The sequence below is a fragment of the Pteropus medius genome, unplaced genomic scaffold (genome assembly GCF_902729225.1).
Source record: "Pteropus medius unplaced genomic scaffold, Ma_sr-lr_union100, whole genome shotgun sequence".
NCBI lineage: Eukaryota > Metazoa > Chordata > Mammalia > Chiroptera > Pteropodidae > Pteropus > Pteropus medius.
This window is the reverse complement of record NW_024342469.1, coordinates 3,801,495-3,824,028: the sequence shown is the minus strand read 5'-3', so window position 1 is coordinate 3,824,028 and position 22,534 is coordinate 3,801,495. Positions and strand designations below refer to the sequence as shown.

The 22,534-nt window shown below is 58.1% G+C and overlaps 3 long non-coding RNA genes across 4 annotated transcripts; 1 reads left to right on the top strand and 2 right to left on the bottom strand.

Moving 5' to 3' along the window:
• Positions 1–261: 261 nt before the first annotated feature.
• LOC120602893 (uncharacterized) lies at positions 262–5,298 on the bottom strand. 2 transcript variants are annotated; one of them, XR_005652896.1, is made up of 3 exons: positions 5,230–5,298; positions 2,441–2,598; positions 262–613 (listed from the first exon to the last, which is right to left on the bottom strand). It is a non-coding gene; the product is annotated as an uncharacterized LOC120602893 (long non-coding RNA). The 2 variants fall into 2 exon arrangements; XR_005652895.1 differs by lacking the exon at positions 5,230–5,298 and adding an exon at positions 2,696–3,289.
• A 19-nt stretch (positions 5,299–5,317) lies between these two features.
• On the bottom strand, positions 5,318–19,538 carry LOC120602892 (uncharacterized). Its single transcript, XR_005652894.1, has 3 exons — positions 16,776–19,538; positions 5,667–6,972; positions 5,318–5,377 (listed from the first exon to the last, which is right to left on the bottom strand). It is a non-coding gene; the product is annotated as an uncharacterized LOC120602892 (long non-coding RNA).
• Positions 12,641–14,673, top strand: LOC120602894 (uncharacterized). Its single transcript, XR_005652897.1, has 3 exons — positions 12,641–14,067; positions 14,172–14,237; positions 14,433–14,673. It is a non-coding gene; the product is annotated as an uncharacterized LOC120602894 (long non-coding RNA).
• Positions 19,539–22,534: the final 2,996 nt, after the last annotated feature.

Sequence of the window (22,534 nt, the reverse complement as noted above, 5' to 3'; positions counted from 1 at the left end):
TCTTCATGCCCCTGACTCGGCTCCTCCTTCAGGGCGGGACTCGTACTCAGGCCACTGTGAGCCCAGGGCCCCGGGGACCCTCACTTCCTGTTCGCTGGTCGAATGAACAAATCAGTGAAGTTGGGTCGTCCACGTGATGTCACACTAGGCAACCATTTCAAACTGGTTTCCGAATAATATTTAATATCCAGGGCCAACGTTTGCAACCTCATGCTAAGTGACTGGATGACAGACAGACTATAGGAGAGTTTGATTTTGTTGAAGACGGACGCTGAGGCTGGCGGTTTGGCGGGGGGGTGGGGGGGAGCGACGCCCTCTGGAGCCCAGAGGCGTCTGCCCGTGTGCGGTGTCCTTGCTTCCCGTGGGCGAGCACACGGTCACACGTGGCGGTGTGACACAAATATGGGGTGGAAGGCGGATGAGTGTGTTCATCTGTCGTTGCTCGTCCTTGTGGTCAGCAGACACCGTCGAGCACCTACCGTGTGCCGGGCACTCTCGGTGCTGGGGTCCTGGGAGGACCCGGAGGGACAGAGTCTGCTCTCGGGGAGCTCGCTTCAAACAATGTGCAAACCAGGTGACGGCAGACACGGGGGAGGGGACACGAGGGCACAGCCTGGAAGCAGACAGGAAGGACGAGAGGATGCGCTGAGACTAAAGGGACTCCCCCCAAAAGACACGCCCCCTTCACAGAGAGGGGCTCCACGTGTTGGCAGGGTCCGCCGCCACTGGCTGAGACCTGAGACCCTGTCCCTGCTCACAGGACTCAGGCTACATCCGGGGGTTTGTGTCCTAGACTGAACAGCTGAGGGGCCCCAGGGATGGTCACCCTCCAGGGACAGAACCCAGCCCCCCCCCGAATTATGCCTGTCCCACATGTGGGCACTTGGTGGATCCCACATTTTCCCAGGATTGATCTTCATGATTTGATGACCACTGCACTCCAACGCAGGCCAAGTTCAAGGTTTCAACTACTGGGTCTCCTTCTCCAGAGGGCTGAGAAAATCCACTCACCCCCAGGATGGAGGCCCCGGGCAGAGAGGGAAGAGGTGGCGGCGTTGGCCTCCCAGCTGCTGGTCTAACGCTAGCCCCATCTACGGGGCGGGAGAGCCAGAAACACAGCGACACAGACAGACACGCAGAGAGAAATACACAGGGGGAGGGCCGTTCGCGCGGAGGGAGGAGCATGGGAGACCAGGCACGGGAGAGAGGTCGGGACAGAGGCCGGAAGGAGAGGTGGCCGGAGAGACCCTAATAGGGAGAGCCGGGGTTCTAGAAGAAGCGGGGGGCTGGCGAGGCAGACAGTGACTGATGGATGTTCACTGTCAATCTAGTTATCTGGAGGGAGGGGGAAGCCCCTCAGGCCCGGTGTCCGAGGAGGGGCCCCACCCCCTCTGCTCCACTGTGCCCCGCTGACGGGCGGTTCCTCCGAGGCTCAGCCTGCCCTGCCCTGAATGCACCTGGCTCGGTCAGGGACCTCAAGCCCTGATGGGGGCCTGGGGAGCCCAGCAGCGCCTCAGAAGGAGCCGGGGACCAGAATGGGCACAATGGGGCCCGAGTCAGAGCAGGTTTTTACACCGTTTGTTGAAAAGACTATCCTTTCTCTGCCCTGTTCATTTTCTGTTATTAAAAAAAAAATCCCTGTTCTTAAGTTTGCATAATGTTTATTGGCCTTTGTTTTAAGGTCCTTGTCTCCCACATCCTGTCACCTCTAATACACTGGGAAACCCATTCAGTGAACTTTTCATTGCTGTTATTGTATTTTTTAGTTCTAGAGTTTGCATTTTTTAAAGTTTTTTATTCTTCTGCTGAGATTTTTCTATTTGTTCACTCACTAACACCACATCCTTTAATCTCTTAAAGATGTTTTTCCTTGAATTCTTCGAACATAGTTATAATGGCTACTTTAAAGTCTTTGTCTGCTAAGCCCAACATCAGGGCCATCTCAAATTCAACTTCTACTGACTGATCTTTTTCCTTGACTGTCAATCACATGTTCCTCTGTCTTTGTACGTCTAGTGATGTTTCGATTGAGCGACGGGCCTTGTGGACAAGCTGTTGCAGAGATACTGGATTCCGCTCTCTTCCTCTGAAGAGTGTTTCTTTTTTTAGCAGGCAGTTAAATGACTAGCTGATCGCTTTGGATTTATATAGACTTGGTTTGTACTGTGTTCTTGTGGGGGTGGAGACAGCCAGTGGGTGTCCTAAGCCCCTCTCAGCTGGCAATTACCTCTGAACTCTGTTTTCCCTGCAGATCGTTGGGCGCCTGGTTTTAGGCTTTGTTAGGGGGGATCTAGTGTGACTCCTCTAAGCTGGACATCCAGTGATCTCCAACTCTGCTCCTCCCTGGCTCAGCTCAGACCTCCAGGGTTTCTATTTAAGTCCCACGGAGCCTGCTCTCTGAAAGTCTCTGGTGACCTTGCTCTGAGAATGCACCTCTCACCCCTCAGCGACAGAGCCGACGACAGGACCCCACGTTGACTCCTGCGCCTCTCTTTCTACGTTTCCTCTGCGATAGCTTTTCTGCTGGTCCGAACTCCCACCGACGACTTCTCAGCTCACCACTGAGCTCTGCCCAGGCCCCAGGTCCCCACACTGTGCCTAGAAAGAGAAGTGTGGGTCGCGGGCTCCCCTGGGAGCTGGCCTTCTCCCGAGGACCACAGCCTCGCCCCGCCAATTGCCGACCATCTGCACGTACTTAACCCAGTTTCACGATTGCCGACCGGGAAGAAGGATAGCCCCGTGCCCGTTACTCTGTCTTAGCCAAACACAGAACTCCCACGTGGCTTCATGTCCTGCGTGTAGTCACTCCCTGGCCTCTGATGCTACCTAGAAGAGTATTCAAAGTTCTTACTTGGCTCCAGCGATATGACATCCCTCCCCCTCCCCCATATCACCTGTCACTCTGCACCTTCATTTAACTCCCACACGGACACCTCCCTTTCGTCCCTCAAGCCCACCAAGCTCTTTGCTGCCCCAGGGGCTTGGCCCTTGTTCCGGCCGCCAGAACGTTCTGATCTCCGGTCCCCACGTGGCTGGTTCCTCCTTGCTACTCAGGTCTCAGGTAAAAATCTCCACCTCCTCAAAGCGTGTTTCCTTGACCAGTCGTCATGACAAAACCCAAAACCCATCGTTTATTTTCCCTTTGACACCGATTGCCGTCCATGCTTATTCATAGGTCTGTTCGTTTGTCCTCTGCCTCCCCGAGCAGAACATCCTTGCCAGGAAGCAGAAGCAAGCCTGGCCTCCTTTCTGCCCCGTCCGTGGCCTCAGCACAAGCCTGGAATACTTGGCCTCTGGTGTTTTAATTGACCCCTCCCCGTCCTCTGACGCCAGTTTAGCATCTTTAAGCTCTTGGTAAGTGTTTCCTGAATGCAGTCATTTTCCTTGATGGAGATGGTAGGGATCCCTCGGGCACCCCGGGCCTTCCGGCCACTCTGCTCTCCCCCAAGCCGCCCCTCTCCTCCTGAAGGCCCCCTCCCTCCACACTCTTATTCTTTTTACACCAGGTAGAACTAAACAAACACCTTTCTATGATGGGGCTGCGTCTATCAGAACCCTTAACAATGCTCCCACACTTGGGCCCGGGACAGAGAGGCCGGTGGGAGGTCCCAGGCCTGAGACGTGGGCCATCCGAGGGGATGCGGGTCAGGGTTAGGGCTGGATTCAGAGTCCTGGTCCCAGGGTCACACGTGACTAATGGGAACAAGGCCGTGAGATCCGGAAGTCAAGACAGGGCCTTGCGTCCCTACAGCCGGAAGTGAAGGGGGTTGTGCAGCCTCCGGGAGGGGGGTCAGGTGGGCCCCTCCAGACCTGGGGGACCCACGGGGAGGGGGTCAGGCGGGTCCGGTGCCAGTGGGCGCCGGTCAGTTCTTCAGTCCATCCCGCTGCACAGGGAGATCACTGGGGAGCTTAAAAAATATGCTGGTGCCCGTGCCCCGCCTTTACACAACCCTAACCGATTACACGAGAGTCTCTGGGAGCGGCCTGGCATCCGCACGGTTAATAGTGGCCCGCGGTGGAGCAGGTGGGTGGAGCAGGTGCGCATGCGGGGAGCCCGCAGGAGCACCCCACCGCCCCAGCCCCGCCCCGCAGGTGACAGGCTGACCTCCTTGCGGCTTAATTAACTCTTCGAGGGAGAGCGATAGCTTTCTTCCGACTGACAGTTCCGCACGTAATTGATATTCGTTGTCTCCTGTTCCCAGAGGCAGTTGGGAAATAAGAAATCTCACTTGCTATTAAGCCTGATCTTGGTCTAAGACCATCTGAATGGGGAGGGGGACTCAGGGACCTCCCCTCGCAGACACCCTCCCCCATCCTGCTCCTTTCTCCTCTGCTGTGGCCCCTGGGGGTGTGAACTGGCTGACAGAACCCTTGTGAATCTGCCCATCCTCAAAAAATTCCAGCTCTTCCTTAAAGATGAATATGTGTTTCCTAAAAGCCATTCTCCAGAACGTTCTAGAGAGCCAGCTTCTTCTGCAGTGACCCCCCTCCTGGGCCACTGTCTGGGAGGAGAGGACATTGGGCAGTTCTGGGCTCGAGTCTCACCTCTGCTTCAGAAAGCCACGTGGCCCCTGGGCTCCACTCCTGAGAATCACAGCACTAGCCCCTGTCTGGTCTCACGGGCGGAGCGGGGAGTCAATGAGGGAAAGCGTGTGAAAGCGCTTCGGACACGCTGGGCAAATGCTTGCTGTCGCGGAGACTAGGGCAGTTTGGAGGTGGCCGGCCAGCTCGAAACAAGCAGGCAGCTCACCCGGGACTTGCAGGAGCCCACTCCCCGTGGTGAGACGCTTCTGGGGTGTGAGTCAGGCTGCCACTCACACCCCGCATTGTTCTCCTCATTTGCAGCGGGGAACTTTGGGCTAATTATAGAAGTGAAATAATTACCAGGGCCAGCGTACTCTGTACAGTGTAATCCGTGAAGAGCCAGCTGGCACGCTGCAGGGCGCCTCTCCTCACGAGGGTTCCGGAAGCTCCAGGCTGTGGTTCCATCCGGGGGCCCTGATCACTCCGGACAACCCCCCGCGACCCCCCGCAGTCTCGCCTCTCCCCCACGGCTTGGCTCGGCTGGTGACGCCTGGCTTTCCGAGAGGCCAAGGGCACAAGCTTGACCCTAGAGACACGTTCGGCTTTTCTTGGGCATGCTGTGGGGGTCTCCGTGGTCCTCTTGCACGAAGGGGATCCCTGCTTTCCCCAAGCCCAGGCCTGGAAAACCCCTGGCACTCGACTAACCTCTTCTGCCGACCTCCTTGGAGCCATTGCCGGCAAGCTTTGCCGCTGGCTCCCGATGGGAACTCAGAGCCCTTCCCAACCTGTCCCAGGCAGCTTCTGGCAGCTGAGATGAAAGCCACGTGCCAGCCCCGCCTTAAGCCTTTCAACTCTGAAAGAACCCAAGAGAAGCCTACAGAGGGGACCCCCTGCGATGCGTAGGGGGGGGCCTCTCCTTAGGAGAGGGGGAGAAGAGGAGGGACTCCGAGGGGGGTCTGACTCACAGTGGCAGTGTGACCTTGTCATCTGCTCCAGACTCCCCCGCCTGCTGCCCAGGTCCTAACGTGCCTCCCCACCTCCCGTAACCCCCTTCGGCCCCCTATTTGCTGGTGCCCTTTGAGGGGCAAGCACGGCAGAGGCCCGGGTGGCCCCGGGTCGAGTCCCAGCTCTTGGGCAGTTACCTGCTGACTGTGCCTCGGCCCCTGGTCTGTGCAGCCAGCGCAGCACTTCCTGGCTGGAAGGACCGTCGTGAGATGAGCTCGCGGACGATGTGTGATCGATTTCGGGATTCCTCGTTTAACGCCTCCGGACTCACGATGCATCTTCCGATCAACGGTGTGTCACGGTTTAACTGTTAGTATTTTAAAAAACTCTTAGAGGTCCGTAAAATACAAGTGTCTCACCATCTTCGGTTGGTTGAAATACGGTGCGCAAAGCATGAGGGTTGTGCCTGGCACGTCGTTAGGCTAAGGGGGGTTAGTGATTATTATTTCAAAACTCCAGATCTTGTTCTGTTGCCCCCAGTTCAGATAAGGCAAATAAAAATCACTGTAAACAGAAGCCCCTCTCAGGGCTCCCCAAGAATACTCAGGGGAAAGGATCTGATTCGTACTTCCTCTGGGGGTAAGGAGCTGCCCAGGCTTACTGCCACCCCGGGTCCCACCACACCAAGACTGTCCTTGTCCAGATGCTTCGTGACAGGGACACTATGCTCAGTATCTTGATTATTTTTCTCATAGGAATATTTTTCTGAGATGATTTTTGTTGGTGGCATAATATTCTGCCACATAAACGGTCTATACTTTTCCTGAAAAGCCCCTACAGTCTGTAGTCAGGCTTGGTTCCAATTTCCTGTAATATACAGAATCACCTTGTTCCGAGGGCTCCGCACGCGTCAGCCATGACCCCTCCCGCCCCCAGGTCAAAGGCCTTCCGGTAATGACCAGAAGGCAACGATCAGATTTTTCAAGGCCTATCTTCGCTCCTTGTAATCCTTGCAATTTAGGAATGGTCATCCCGCTTTGCGGAAGGGGAAGATCGTCTTCAGCATTCCTCTTTCAAGGTCACCTAGGAAGCTGTGGCAGACCAGGACTCCGCAAGGAAGCTGCTGCGATTTTATGACCTGGAAAAGGCCCAGTGCATCACTCCTGGCTTGAAGCCCCTGTCTCCAGGCCTCCCGAGTGCTGAGAAGTCTCAGGAAAACCTGAAATGGTCCCCTGTAGTGAGGCTTATCGGAGTCCCCCATGCATAACAAAGTGTGAAGCCTCGGCACCTCCCCTCCACTGCTGCCCGCAAGGCCTCGCTTCCCACAGGCGACAGGCGGGAGTTGCATGTGTTTATTCTGGTCCGAGAGCAGTGGCCGGTCCGACGTCATTTTCAGCTGTACCTGCACCTCCAGGCTTTTCTCTGGAGCTTCTTCTCTCAGCCCCAGTGGCTGACCCGCCACTCACCAGGCTGTGAATTAATTACGAGCAGACACCACAGCCTCTGTCAAAGAACGCAGGAAAGCAATTTTAGAAAAGAAACTCGTTTTTCTCACCTGGCGGCTTTCATTGTGGGAGAAAGAGACAGTAATGAATTACAGCAGAGCTATTCTGGGGTGCCTGTGGGGGCTGGGAGGAGCCTGGTCTCATTACAGTCAGGAAGCTCAGGCCCTGGATCCACACAGCCAGCTAGGCGAGGGCCTGGAGCCTGGACCCTCCTCTCCTGAGTGTCCTTAGGCCAGAAGGTTTAGGGGGTTGGTGTCTTGGAAACAGAGACAGGGGTCAGCACAGAAGGCGGGGTGCGGGAGGGCTCCCGGCAGATGCCTGAAGTGGGTGGAATGGTGGCCCCAAAAGGTATGTCCACGTCCTGACCCCTGGAACCTATGCAAGTGACTTTGTTTGGAAAAAAGGCCTTCGCAGATGTCATCAAGTTAAAGATCTCAAGCTGAGATCATCTTGGATTATCTGGATGGGCCCTCAATCCAGTGACAAGTGTTCTTCTAAGACAGGGGTCCCCACCCCCCCGGCTGTGGACCAGTCCCGGTCCAGTCTGTGGCCTGTTAGGAACCAGGCCGCACAGCAGGAGGTGAGCGGCCATCGAGCCAGCAAAGCTTCGTCTGTATCCGCAGCCGCTCCCCAGCGCCAGCATCACGGCCTCAGCTCCGCCTCAGATCATCTGGCCTTAGATTCTCATAGGAGCACCGGTCCCAGGTGCCACAAAGGTTGGGGACCGCCATTTTAAGTAAAGAGAAGACACAGAAAGAGGTCACATGGCCACAGAGGCAAAGGCTGGAATGACGTGACCACAAACCCAGGACAGTCTCCAGCGGGCAGGACGGCCTCTCCCCTGGAGCACTGGGAGGGAGCTCAGCCCCGCCCACACCCTGGTTCTGGATTTCTGGCGGCGGGGTCAGTGAGAGAGGACATTTCTGTTGCTTTAAGCCCTGACTTCGGTACTCTGCTTTGGCAGCCCCAAGACACAAACACACCATGTCTCTGTCCGGAAGTGGGGAGGTGGCTTGGCTGGAGGGAAAAGCGGGCCGTGCCAATCCTACAGGAAGCTCCAGGGCTGGGGACACATTCAGAGGTGTCCTCACCTGAAGCAAGAAGGCTGGGCCTTTGTCCCTCTGGGACTTCGGTCACTGGGCCACTCTCTGGGAGGGGTGACACCGGGAGAGGAGCAGTTGCCTGCACAGAGGGCAGTTCTTACGGCAGGCGCAGCAGGTGACGAGGGACGGGGGAGGTGGCACGCTCGCCCCAAGCAGCACCTGGGCGACGCGCCGCAGTTTCCACTACAGAAAAGCTGACAAAGTCTTCTGCGTAAAAGTAGAAAACTCCTAGATGGCAAAAGAATGAAAACAAAGTAAAAAAAGACAGATGCCGAGGAAGAGACGCATTTGGGACAAATGTAACAAAAGCTTAATAGCCTTTTTTTTTTTTTTGCAGAAGAGAACGTGCTAGAAAGAAACAAGAAAAACACAAACAATAGAAAAATGGGTAAAATATTGAACAAGAAAAAAATAAATAAAACATGTTCAACTTCACTAGCGATCAGGAAACTGAGAATTAAGACGACGCCATATCGGTTCTCACGCATCAGGACGGGACGCAGAGAGAGCGAGGGCGTCGGCTGCGGGGGCTTTNCCACCCTTCCGCGGCCTCTGTGACTTCGCCTCCCCGACGGACCCCGCCCATGGGATCGCCCCGTCTCTGTCTCCTCGTGTCCGGCTTGCTCCGCCGGGCACTGTGCCCTCCAGGTGCATCCACGGCGGAGCGTGGGTCAGAATCTCCTCCCTTCCTCAGGCCCAGTGCTGTTCCGTCCCATTTTGTTCTTGACAGGAACACGGTGCGGCTCGGCCCTCCCGTGACTCTGCAAACGCCCACCCGCACGGAGAACTTGCCGGATGCTACAGGAGGCGCTGGTAGAAGCAGACCGTTTGCCGCCCTGCGAATTGGGGACAAGGCTGGACACTTTGCCACAGGCTTCACGTAAGGAGACGAGTTAATACCGAAGACGGAACAGGGCGGCACGCGGTCAGCGTCCACGGTCATTGTGCTTCTCCCACGCTCAGCGGGGCCCCTGGGCACCGGGGCACTTAGCCCACAGATGAGGACACTGGGGCGGCGGGGAGGAGCAGACATCTGGTGGCTCGACGTGCAGGCCTGGCTCTTCCAAGCCCTGTTCGTGCCTTCGGCCCCCACGTCCCCGCTCAGAGGCGGCTGCAACTTGTAGTAGCAGGAGCAGGGGCGGTGCAGGGAGGGACACGCTGCGGGGAGGGACACGCTACGGGGAGGGCTGAGTTGCGGGAGGGGACCACCCACCCACCTACAAGTGAGTTGCTGCTGCCCCTTCGATGTTGGACGCTGACATTCGAGGCCATGGGTGTTGGCCCTGGCCTCACTTCCTGGGCTTGATTTCCAGAAGCCTCTAGTCCTTGTCCTGGCCTTGGCTGGCCCAGTAGAGCCCAGTAGGTTCTGGCCGGGGGTGAAGGGAGGATGAGAGCTCAGTCTCTGAGCCAAGGAAGGGGCTGTGAGCGCCCCAGGGACCAGCAGACAGCGAGGCCCCAGGGACACAGGATGTGCCTGTGTGGGGACAGGGCCCGCCAGGACCACCCATCAGCGCTTGGTGACTCGGGAGGCTCTGACAGGGTGGAGGACATCTCCATGCAGTCCGAGAGCTGGGCCCGTTGCAGTGGGGAGTGAAGGTCCACGGAGGGGTCCCTGGCTGGGGTCCCGCAGCCTGCGAGAGGCCGAGCTGCCCGCAGGGCCCCAGGCCCTCAGGACTGCAGCCTGACAGACGGCTCCGTGGTCCAGGGCCCTGGCGGGTGAAGACAGGTGGCAAAGGAAAGACGGCTTGGTGCACGGATGGGGCGGGTCGGTGGCCGCGTTACCTGGGGTCTCACTAAACCGAAAGGGACAAGCCACAGAGTTTTTAAGGGAGCAGATGGCAATTTACCCACCCTGGTCTTATAAACAGGAACTGTACCCGGCGAGGGCTGGACACCAGCCTTTGAGTCTCGTGCTTCGTGGGGAGACGGAACTGAGTGCGTTGGCCGTGACCCTGGGATCCGGGGGCCACTGACAGAGACCGAGAGGCAGGAGGGGCCGCGCGGGGGTGGGCAGAGCGTGCCCTGGGACGGCCTGGCAGCCCGTGGACGGCTTCCCGTCCCCCGCCGGTGTCCCCTCCCCACAGCGTAGGCGGCCCGTGACAGTGACGCTGATGGTTGGCGGCTGCTGGCCCCTCCGGGCGTTCGGGTCGAGACCTGTCCACAGCCATGTCCAGGCTCTGGAAGGGCGCGGTGGAATCCGCCTGGGGGCAGACGACGCCCTGTGGGGCCCCTGGGTCCCGGCCTGGGCTGGCCTGGGCTCGTGAGGGGGAGGAGGCGGCATCGGGAGTGCCGAGCGCCATGCCTCCCCGCGGGAGGGGGCTTCCTTGCAGAGCTGTGGTCATGCCCCCCCCTCCCCCTGCTCAGACCTCCCAGTGCGGGAAGTCTGACCCCGGGCGACCCCACTCTCTGCTCCCCCCACCCCAGGCTCCGTCTGCCCCACAGGCCCCACGCCTGGTCCCACCTCTGGCCTTCGCCCTGCCCTGCCTCGGAGCAGCTCTGGCCCCTCGGACCTCCTGGTCATTCTCTCTCTGCAAAAGCCTGACGTCCTCGGGGAGGCCTTAGCCTGCCACCTTCGCGGGTCTTGCTTCCTCGCCCACAACTGATTCGCTTATTCGCCCAGAGGAGCTCTCAGCCCGCCCCAGGTGAGGCTCCCTCGCCCAGCCTCTCCCAGTGCACCAGAGGCCCTCCGGCCCGTGCTGTCCCATGGCGAGTCGGTGACAGTCCCCCAAGGGTCCTACGAGATGTGCTACCAAGAAGACATCCTGAGGTCAGCTTAAGCCCCCGAACCTCGCCTAAGGGTACCCAGTGCATCTTGGGCACACGTGTGGCTGGAATACTGGCCCACGAGGCGTGGACTTTGCCCCGGTGACAGTGACAGTCTCCAGAGACCATCCCGAGGGGCTCAGACTCAGGTCCACCGAGCCCCGTGCCTGGGCCTTGCACACAGTAGGTGCTCAGGGATCCTACACTGAATCAAGTCCTGGAAGAGAGAGGCTGGCATTTCCAAACTCGCGTGGCCCCAGAATCCGCTATTCAACGAGCATTTGTTAAAACAACCAGCAAACAGTTTCTCCAAACACATTCTGACCCAAGTCAGTGGGACCCGAGCCCATCTGTGGGACGCAGAGGCCCTGGCAAGGGGCATTCTTGCCCAGAATCCCGGAGCTGGGCTGAGTTGTGACTGCAAGCAGAGTCATCTTTAAAAATGCAGCTCGGAGCACACTGGTGCCACTCAAAATCTGCCCACGGCTCCCCCACCCCGCCCCCCGCCCAGGAGAGCCCATCTCCTCCTGTGGGCCTAGGGCCGACCCTCCCGCCAGGGAGCTATGGGAGCAAAGGCCGCCCCCAGGAGTGAAGCTGTGGAGGGGGCGTGGAGGAGACATTCTCGGAGAGCTGGCTGAGACAGGAGGGAGATGCGGGGCTGGGGGGAGGCAAGGGGGAGGGGGATCCTTAACTTGGAGGGGGCTGAGCGTGGTCGCGCGGGGAGTAGACAGAGCTGGAATGAGAGTGAATTGGGTGGGGGGTCTTCCCTTCTCCCTGCCCCACACATGCATGTCCCGCTGCCTCGGGGACTGGCACCCCCCATCCTCCTGTCCCGGGGGTCCTGGGCGTCCCCTCCTCGGGACGCTCTGGTTTGCTGTCGTCCGGTTCCCTGGCACCCACGGTCCAGTGCTTCCGCAGCCGGAGGGAGCACTCACGTCAGGGGCGGGAGGGACACTTTGTGCGTGTTGGGTCTCGGGAGACAGAAGCCGCTGGATTCAGCCTTATTTGCTCTTGAATTACAGACAAGGGGAAGCAAAATGAAACAAAGCCCCATGGGGAAGGCGAGCCTGCGGGCTTGGGATGCTCCACCCCCAGCAAATGATGGCAGAGGGACCCTGACTCCAGCTGGAAGGCCCCCCAGCCTGGCCCCTGCTGGGCCTGCACCCTCCCCGCTGCTGTCAGCCCCTCGCCTCAAGCCCTCCACGCCTCTCCCCCTCACCCCCTCACCCCCCACCGTGCCACACGGAGGAGGAAATTTTCTAATAACGTTTGGTGTCTGCCTTTACTCATTCAGCAGCGACTTCCAAGATTTGCTGGGATTTCCCCGACATGGTTTGACAGTTTCTTTGAGGAATTGGACAGTTTAGCTGCAGAACTCAATTTATCTGCAAGTGGCGTGTTCCACTCCCCGAGCCACCAGGCACCTCTTCATGCCAGCTCTTGGGGACGAGCCACACTCCCGCTTTGCTGTTGACACTAAATGGTGGCCCAGAGCGGGGAGCCAGCCGGGGGCGGCCCATGCCGCGATCACAGGCCTGAGGACTGTGGAGTGTGCAGTGGACAATCTTGTGCTCGTTAGAGTCGGGTTTGGGGAAAAACGATTCTGGAGCTGACTCAGAGAAATGGAGGGGATTTCAAGGGGGGCGGGGAAGTGAGCTGGGCTCGGCCCTGCATCCTGGGAGGGTCCTTCTCTGTGGCAGAGGCACAAACATTGCCTTTGTAAAGCAGGGACGGGGTGGAGGGGGGGCGGGTTAGAGAGGATGAAGTCAAAGCCCTGTCTCAACACTGAAAATTCTCCACTTCCCCTCGGTGTCACAGGTCACACGGCATCCTGCACCTGGCACCTCCCTCCCCGGCGCTGGGCGCTTGTGGTCTCCCCACCTGGGGCGCAGGTGCTGGTCCAGCTCCTGCAGCGGAGGAAGCCCTGCCCGCTCCCAGCTCACCTCCCGCCTCCTGCCTCCCGGGGAAACTGGCCCCAAGCCTTCTGTGTGTGGGTGGGGGGGTCTCCCAGCCCTTGGTGCAGACCCCCATCAGCACGGGGAACACGCTAACCACGGCACCTGCCCGGGTGCCTGCATTCTGTTCCTGGTGCATCGTCCCTGCCTCCACCACGCCACCAAGAACAAACGCGAGGAAACTGTGTGCGTGAGCATCCCTCTGCGACATGCCAGATGCTGCTAAGAGCTGGGTCTGCACCCCTGCAGGACACACCTGCCAGGTGCTCCCTCCTGGAATGCCTCTTAGAAGCCAGAGCAGATGAACGAGGTGGCCGAGGCTGCCTCGGTCCGGAGACAGGTGACGAGCCCTGGGATGGCAGTTGGGCCATAGGTTGCGTGAACCCCCAGCCCCCGCTGTCTCAGGCTCCTGTCTCCGGCTGCTGAACCAGATGCCAAAGGCCACAAGGAGAAGACAGGCTGAGCAAGCTCTGTGGAAGCAAACGGCGAGAACTGTCACCTAGCGCTGGGAGGTGACAGAGGGTAGGGAGAGGGATGGAGGGATGACTGGAGGAGAGAAAGCAGACAGAGGACGAGGGGAAAGAAGCTTCGGCAATTCTTGGAGGAAGGACCTTGATTCTCGAGAGGAGCATGACGACTCCCCTTCGGAACCTTGTGGGGGAAACCAGCTCTCTGCACCATCCTTTCTCTGTTCTCTGGGATGCGGATGGGGGTGCTATCTGGTGAGGTCTCCAGAAAAGCCTTGAGATCCTCCGGGGACCAGGATGCTGGGGTGCTTAGAGACTCGGAGACTGTCAGATCACCCCAAAACCCGCCTGCACCCCAAGCCCAGGAAAATGCAAGTGGGCACAGCTCCCCAGGGGTCGGGGCACTAGTCAGTGAAAGGAGAAAGGGCCAGCACGGTTCAGCCCAGCCCCGTGTGCCACGTGTACGTGGGGTCCCTCGGGGTGCTCCAGGACTGTGCCCACCAGGCGCTGCACGGGGAACCTGGTGGTATCTGTGGACAGACAATTCTGCCGACGTGCCAAGCCTCAGCTCCGCGGGTGTCCGCAGGACACCCCCAGTCTGATGGAGGCTGACCCAGCGCCAAATGGAGACACGGGCTTGGCCTCGGACAAGTGACCTCTTTGAGGATCAGGTTCCCCAGCTGTAAAACTGAAGTCACCCCACGATGGGCCGCCCCGTGGAGCTCTCGGGAGCCTTGAGCGAGCTCCCGTGGGGAAGTCTGCACGGAGCCTGGACGTGGCTAGTCCCCCCGGGAGGACTAAACAGGTCAGGCTGTGGGCACGTGGTTGGCCCTCGACCCACATCAGCAATATTATTTTCACTTTTAACGCTTCCCTTGCAGGGACTCAGGCGATGTTCCCCCCGAATAGGGTTCTAGGAGCCGACCCTGCGGGAAAACTGGTCGCAGGCGGTGGCCCTCGCCTTGGTGTGAGCAGGTGAGTGAGATCCAGACCTATATGGGCTTCGGGGTCAGAGACAGGGGTTCAAATCCCAGCCCCACCTCAGTTACTCGTGGGACCCTGAGCCACAGAGAATTAAGCGGGACGCCACGCAGAGGGGCCAGCGTGGCACGTGACACACAGTGGCCAATCCACAGACACCCGCTTCTCCCCCTCCTCCCCGGCACCCAGGACGACGCCCCTGGGTGTGCCAGGTGCTGAGAATGCTGTGCGGACACGGCCACCCAGCCCTGCCCTTGCGGAGGGTGAAGACCAGGGAGGAAAATTATAGACAGGCGACAAATGAGCAAGACAAGAGGGGCGACCGATGCGTTTATCAGCAACACGCAGCGATTCGACGCGTATTTGCTGAGCGTGTGCTATGTGCCAGGCTGATCCAGAAAATAAAAATTGCTAACACGTCTCGAACACTTGCTGGGTGCTCAGGATGGCGCCTCTGTTTACCCGCCGAAGCCTGGCAACAGGCCTGGGGGCGGCCCTCTTGCGACCCCGTTTTACAGATGAGGAAACAGGCCCGGGGAGGTCGAATTCCTTGCCAGGCTGCTGGGTGATGATGGAGCCTGTTTTCATATCAGTAGCTGCCTCCTGCTGGACACGGGGGGTCCTCCAAGGGTGACATGCCCCCTATGCTCCCGGAGCCCAAATCCTGGCGTAGGGGTGCGGTGCGTGTGCGTGACAGTAATCATGCAACTCCATTGCTTCAGGGCTTGGAAGGAGGGGACCTTAGAGGGTCGTCTGTCGTCAGGGACTGCCAGGTGGGTGAGATCAGGGAAGGCTTCCTAGAGGAAGTGATGCTCGAGCCAAGATTCCTGAGTCAAGCAGGAATTAACCAGGTTCAGAGGAGAGAGAAGTTACCCATCCTACTCATACGACTCATCCGTTAAGGCCCAGCTTGCCTCCTCCAGGAAGCCCTCCTTGCCTTCTCCCAGGCCTGGCTCCCACGCTATAGCTGCACATCTGTGTCTGAGCCCGAGGGTCCTCCAAACTAAGAGCTGCCACAGGGCATAGCCTAGGCTGGCTTTTCTGTGTCCCCAGCATCACATAGCCCTGGGCACAGGAATCATGGAGGGGCTGGACAATAGCAAGTCGTGTGGGCTGAGGCCAGAGCGTGGCATAGCTGGGGGCCCGTTTGTGTGATGGGTGAGATGCTCACAGGAGTCCTGGGTGCCCGGGCTGCCCTGCTGCTTGGGGTCTTTTTAGGCCAGTGACCTGCCCGCCCCTGACTAGCCCCCGATGCTGCTCTGAGTTTAGGCTGACCAGCTGGGCAGGTGGTCCCGTCCTCGAGCCGGGGGAAGCTAGAATGGGGTGTCTCTCCAGGCCAGGCTTGCCGACGGCCTGTCCTGGAGGAAGTGGGGCATGTGAGTGGCCAGACCCTGGCTGCCCGTTCCAGAAGAGAGCTCTGACCCCCTCTATGTCGCCTTCGTCCTTAGCTTATACCCAGAAGTGCATGGTGTCTTTCGGCTAGAGGGCAGAGGCTGCCCAGCTGCCAACGTGAAGTGGCCTTTGCTCGAAACGCTCTTACTCCCTCTCCTTTACAGACTGAGTGGTGACTCATCGCCATGACGAGGGACAAGCCTGCTCCGAGGGAGCAGGAGTGGACAACTGTGCCGGAGTGGATGCCAGAAAAATAAAATGACGACAACAACAGAATCAAAAGCAAACCCACTAGTGCCAAAGGCTGAGAGAGTCCAGGGGCGGCCGTGTGCTGGGGGCCTCGGCCTGGCACTTAATCCCTCTGACCTCAGTCTCCTCGTTGGTAAAAGGATGGGGCCTCGGTTCCCACCCCATAGGGTTGCCGTGATAGCAGAGGTCAGGTATAACGTGTGCAGCCCCTCCCTCGGTGTTTGCCGCATGGCGACGCTCGATACGTGGCAAGCTCACGCACTCAGAATGTCTCGTAGCGTCCATCACCAAGGTGACCTGGGATGAGCCTCAGAAACCCAGGATGGCAAAAAAAAAAAAAAATGGGTCTAGCTTATGCCCCTGCATATTACGTACTGGCGAATGGAGGGGGGGATTACTCCTGAAACCTTGTAACCGCGGCCAGCCCTCATTTGGGGTCAAAGGGACACGTCGGACTTCCAGCCCTATCTGTAAAAACCTGGGGCTGAGAACTTAGATTAAAATGGCTTCTTCTCACAAACAAATGCAAATCCCCCTGGAAGCATCCACCTTGAAGCCAAACAGGAAGGCAGAACGCCGGGGAAGATGAGCATCCTACAGGGGAAGTCACTGAACACAAGGTATGAGAACCGGCAGACGCCGCGCGGAGCCGAATCCACCCGCAGCAGCTTCGGAAAACAGAACGATTAGAGGACGCATATAAAGCAAGGTTTTTAAAAAATATGACTAAAGGAACAAAAAACGGGAGGGTCGAAAATGCAAATTAGAAATAGGAGACTCTAAAAAGGACTTGAGTGGATTTGAATAAGAACCAAATAAAATTTCTAGAAGTCAATAAAATAGCCGAGCTGTAACTTGGAGCCATCCTTTTGGAAAACAACTTGACATTACCTAGTAATCGTGAAGACGAGCCGAGCCAGGAACTTCACTTCAATTATTTTTTAGAGAACTTCTTGCCCATGTACACCAGGAAATTGTGCAGGAATGACCCTGGGAGCACAGTTTGTAATCACACACACAGAAAAAATACGGACAGACACAACAAAACTGTTTTTAAAAAAGGAAAGAACTTTTCCGCAGGCAGAGCTGTGCATCTCTGAGCGGAGCTGGCTTGTGAGGTGGTGAGCCGCCCGTCATCTGCTGGATGATGAGCTGAGACTTCAGGCTCCCTTGAGGATGCTGTGCTCTGAGGCCTCGTTTGGCTCTGGGGCTTTTTCCATCACAGGGCCCCTGTCTGATTTCTCTCCGGAGTCTCACAGGTGATCTGACTCACACGGTCCGCAGACGTGGAAGGCATCCAAGTCATTCGTCTGTCTGGCCTTGCAGACCGAGCTGGCCAAGGGCAGTGCCGCTGCCCTTCGTCCTCGGCCCTCACCCATCTAAGCAACCTGTCTGGGGTGGGATGGGGAACTGCCCCCTCTCCAGGGCCAGACAGGCCTGCTGACCATTCCTGCCGGAGCCACGTCTAGGCCATGTGACGATGGCAAGTAGTTCCAACCTGCTGAGCCACAGTGTCATTTGTGTAATGAAGTTAAGAACAGCTCCTTCTAAAGGCTGCTGTGGGGACCTGTGCAATTTTATGGACAAGAAAGTTCTGTGTCACTGTGGGGGTGTGACCTGGCCTTCTGGGACCAGAGGGGTTTGTGTCTAAATCACCTTCGTAGGAGGGTGGCCACGAGCTCAACATTGTCCTCAGCAGTGGGGTCCCCTCTGGGCAGGAAAGGGCTCTGAGGTCCGGCCCCGGCTAGGCCACCAATTCCCGGGTGGCCTGGGGAGACATTGCAGCCCTCTCTATGCCTCAGTTTCCCCAGGGAAAGGCTGCTCAGTCCCCTCCTGGGCCTACTGCTTCCTGGGTGGGTGAGGCAGCTCGTCCCCCTGGCCTCGGTGTCCTCGTCCGTGACGGGGTGGAGAGGCCGCCTCGTGGGCCGCGTGAGGACCACATGCGTTCCTGCACGCTGGGTTCCTGGCTGCCTCACCCGTTCCCCAGTTCCACAAACACTCACGGGGACCCACCGAGGGCCGGGCCCCAGGGTCTGGACATGAGTCGCACGGTCAGAGGCTCCCACAAGCAAGCGGCAGAGCTGGTGACACAGAGCCGACACACCAAACCTGCCACCCTCTCCTGCTCTGCCCACGCCGCTCCGGCTGGAAACTCCTTGAGATTTTAACCGCTGCCTCCCCCACCCCGCTCCCTGCACACAACATGGTGGTGAGGCACAGAGGTGGGGGGTTCTCCTGGCACCAGGCGCCTGGTTCCCCTCCAGATCCTGCCCTGCCCCTACTTCCTGCCAGGGGGCGGGGGAGGGTCGGTGGGTTTGCCATGCAAGCTCTGTTAAGGACACGGAGTCCTGCAAACACAACTTTATGACAAAGGATGGGTAACACAGATGTCAGCAGGGGTCCCCTGCCTCTTGGGACCTGGCTGAAATTGGTCCGAACCCCACCACGCTTCCTATGGGACGTCCGGTGCCCTCCCCATCCCAGCCGCCAATGGATTCCCTTTTCCCTCAAGCTCGTTTGAGTCGGGGCTCTGCTGCTTGCAACCTGAAGAGTCCTAGACAGTGAGTCTCCAAACTGTCGAGTGCCTTTTTCCTACCACTCTACATGGATCCACGTAGCTCTGGGAGCTGGTGGCGGCTCTTGTTGTTCTTATGAGGGCCAAGCCCACGCCTGAAGGAGCGCAGGATGAGGGAATGACAAGATCTGGGTTGCCAATGACACCGAGAGCCTCCAGAATCACCCTCACCAGAAGCCCGCTCTCCCGCTGGGCACCTCGGTCCTGTGACTCGATTTCCCTATATTGCTCCGTCCCTGTGCCATGGTGAACTCCTCCCAGACGTGATGGATGCCGTACCCGGAAGAGAGCTTCATCTCCCTCCTTTGGGGACAGAACAGGTGCATTTGTGCAGGTGAGGACAGCTTTGGACATTCCTGCATGGGAGAAGGATCTGGATGAATCTTAGGTGCCCCAGGGGTGGACTGTCACGTAATAGTTCGTTACCTCCTGGCACCTGTGTCTTGCCACAGCCTCCATCGAATTTTCCCACTTTATAATGTGAGCAAACTGAGGCTCCGACGAGATAGTTAACCTCCTATTGGGCACTAAGTCAGAAGTCAAATCAAGGCACCGTCTCCAGTGCCTTTGGCTTGATCACGTGACCATCGGCCTTCGGTCCTGAGACCACATGACCCGCACACGCTGAGGCAAGTGTGAGCTGGAGGGAGAAAACTGCGTTTCGGGCTCGGTTCGGAAATTTAAGCCTCAGACATGGACCGTGGCTGGAGGATGCCCTAGACCTTCATCGAGAGAGACGGGACCCTCGACAGAGTGGGATCAGCCGTTGTCCCTTGATGCGAGGATTCAGACGTGCGCCTTTCCAGAGGCCAGAGGGAGCATGCAAACCACTCGTTCCTAGAAAACTGGGTTTCAGATGCCTTCCTGTCCAGAAAGAAGGCCGAGCGAAGTGTGGTGGGGAAGGTACAGGTGTGGCTCCGAGCCCTCCAGATATCCATGGAGGTGGATACGAGCCAGGGAGGCAGTGGACGCCTTGGGGCCAGAAGGAAGGCATTTTTATTGGTGCAATAAGCTAACACAGTGACGCTCATTCTAAAGAATGTGTTTAATTTGCAGTCCGGTGGCCACTGGTCTGGTAGTCAGAATGTCTGCTTTCTTGTTATCTTTGCAAACAGTTCTTCAGGCCCAGTCCAAAGGTTATTCTGCCCTGTTTCAACATTCCAGAGGTTTGAGGCATGAGACGTGCAAGGCAGTTCCTCTGGGGTGGCAGCTCCGGCTCCGTGTTCAAGTGGCTTCGCTTATACTGTTTTCACACTGGTTGGAAGGGTTGAGCTGACATTTAGATGAGACCTTAGGGGTTTGCTGGACAAAGGCGGAGGGGAGCAGAGAGGGGAGGGAGAGGAGCATCTTAGAACGGAAGTGAACCCGGTATGGCTGCAACCACGTGTGTGCGTGCGTGTGTCCCTGTTGTGTGTCCCATGTGAACGTATGCATGCAGGCGTGCCCCCGTGTGTGTCCAAGTGTGTGTACACGCGTGTCGGCGCATGGCGAGATAAACGAGATGGCTGTGTAGGCAGCATCCGGCCGCCATCCCGTGGACGTCCTGCCATGGCGTGAGCTGGGGAAAGCCGTGCGGCCACCGGGAGCATCTTCCCTGAGCATGTCGTCTCGGCCGCATCCGGGCAGGGGCCTGGGGAGGATCGGGTCTTTCGGCGTCTATTTGGGGGTCAGGGCTATGTTAGAACGGAGCCCCGCACTGTCCCGTCTGCAGGGACTCCTGCTCCCCACGAGTTTCGGGTGGTCTCCGAGCACTTGCCTTTTAAAGACTCGGGGGGCTAGGGACGAAAGCTAGGGTTCTTTCTGAGTCGCGGCCTTAAATTTGGACATCAGCCTTGAGACGTCTGTTTCTTAGCAAACGCCTTCCCCAGCCGAGTCGCCCCCACGCCCCAGATTACCTGTGGGCCTGAGCGAGCCACAGTAGTGTGCTCTCCAGGCCGGGCTGCACCTGTGGGAGCCTTCCCAGTGGGTTTTAGGGTCACCTGCGTCAGCTCAGCCAGGCGCGCGGAGCAGGAGTATCAGGAGGGACTGGTCCAGACACTGCCGGCCAGCCCCCCAGCCTCCCTCCCCCGCTGCAGCTCCCAGCTCCGCTCCCAGGAACCCCGCTTGATCAACTTTCTTCTGTTTCCAGCTTTGTCTCTTACTGACCACTGTCAGGAGCAGCCACCGTCTTCCCATATCCAGATGCTTCTCTACCAACGCCCCGGAGACCTGAGGTTCCAGAGGACAGTTCAGCGAGCTGCTGTGCTCCCACGGGACGAGGGCTGGTGGCCCCAGAGAGGCCCCCCGTGCCGGCCCCTCTGCGCTCCGCCCATCGCACACGGCGGGCTCCATTCCCTGCCACCTGGCTCCAGGAAGCCCATCTGAACACTGCCAGCTCAGCTCCCTGACTGCCCTCTCCAGCCAGATGTCCCTCCTGAACTCCAGGCAGATGGAACATCCCGCTGCACCTCCTCGTCCTGCCTAAGACAGAGCCCTGGGCCCAGCTGAATAAGTGGTGGGGGGCAGGGGGGCTTGTTTTGTCTCGTGGAAAAGTCCAGAGGTTGGATTCAGCTGGTTCAGTCCAACAAAGGACAATCTTCTGTCTTTCTGGAATGCTGTCCTCCTTAACCTGTAACTACAAGCCCCATGCTCACAAAACGGCTGCTGAGATCAAGACGCTACCTCTGCATTCCGGGCAGGAAGAAAGACACAAAGATAAATTTAGGAAGGATATGGCAGCTAACTCTGGTACTTTTGCAAAGCTTCCCCAGAAGACATCCCCAGTGATTTTCACTCCCACCTTTTTGGCCGGAATATTGCCACCCCTGACTATAAAAGGGGGACCAGGAGAGCAAGCGGTTTAAATGGGCAAACTGCAGCTCTGCCCCAAATCGGGAAATAGGCTATTAGCTAGGCAACGCGCAGTATCTGTTACCACTTCTAAGAGTTTACTCTGTCTCTGATCACCTCCAAAACAGGGCACTTACTCTCCCCCGGGGTGGGCGGGTGGCAGTTGGGACACCTGAGAGGAGGCAGCAGAACCCCAGGCTTGGGGTCCAGAGCCCACCGAGCCCGGCTCTGGGGCGGACTTGGTGTCTGGCATTTGCACAGACACACGGGACTCTGTGCCTCTTATCAAGAGCTCTCAGTGCCACTCATCAGGGCAGACACATCCATTCTGTCACATGTCCCAGTAACGATGCTTCCTGAGACACAACCACAGGGACCGTCTCCAAGACAAATCACCTCCTGGGCCGCAGAGCAGCTTTCCCTTATCTCTGCATAACCGGCCTCATGGGGTGATAAACAACTCGGGTTGAAATGTCACTTCTGCAAATTGAACTCTGTGGGGCAGAAGGACAACCATTACGTGAATTATGTTCCAAAATTTTCCATTTGTCTCCCGCCTGCCGCTCCGGCTCCCAGCCAGGCGAGTCAGTGTGTGTTTGTGAATGCACGATTCTGGCTTGGCCCTGGCTTCTTCTTCTGGGGGCTCCCTCCCCCCAATGTCCAGGACCTCTGCTCTCCATCCCTCCCTGTGGGCTTACCTGGAGGAGGGACTTGTCCAGGTGTAAACGCTGTGCTTTAGATACACCTGGGTTTGACTGCTGCGGAGCCCAACCTGGGGACTGGGACAAAGGCTAAGAGCAACTGGGGCCTTGGAGCCAATTATCATATTATGCTAATCCTGGTGTTCACATGTTACCTGCATAATGGCTGGTCTATTTTTAAAGCCACCAAAAGGGATTAGTTTCAGCTGTAAGTTTTCCTCCAGCCACAGCAACCGCTCTTTGATTTGTGCTATTCCTAGAGAAGGGACCTGTTTATATTAATGGGGTGGAGACTGGGCCGGAGAAAGGCCACCCCGCCCCCCGCAGGTCCCTGGGGTACACATCTGGCCCCACACCAGTCAGCAGGTCCCAGGAGGCGGGGGCAGTGGGCAGACGCCTTCAACTCCGCACGGAAAGCCTGGGCCTGGAGGCAGATGGACAGAAATCCTCCAGGATGCCAGGGAGGGGAGATGGCAGAGGCGCGGGGTGCAAATGCTGGGCCCCTGCCGTTCCTTCACGCCCCTGAGCTCTGACGGCGAGGGCGA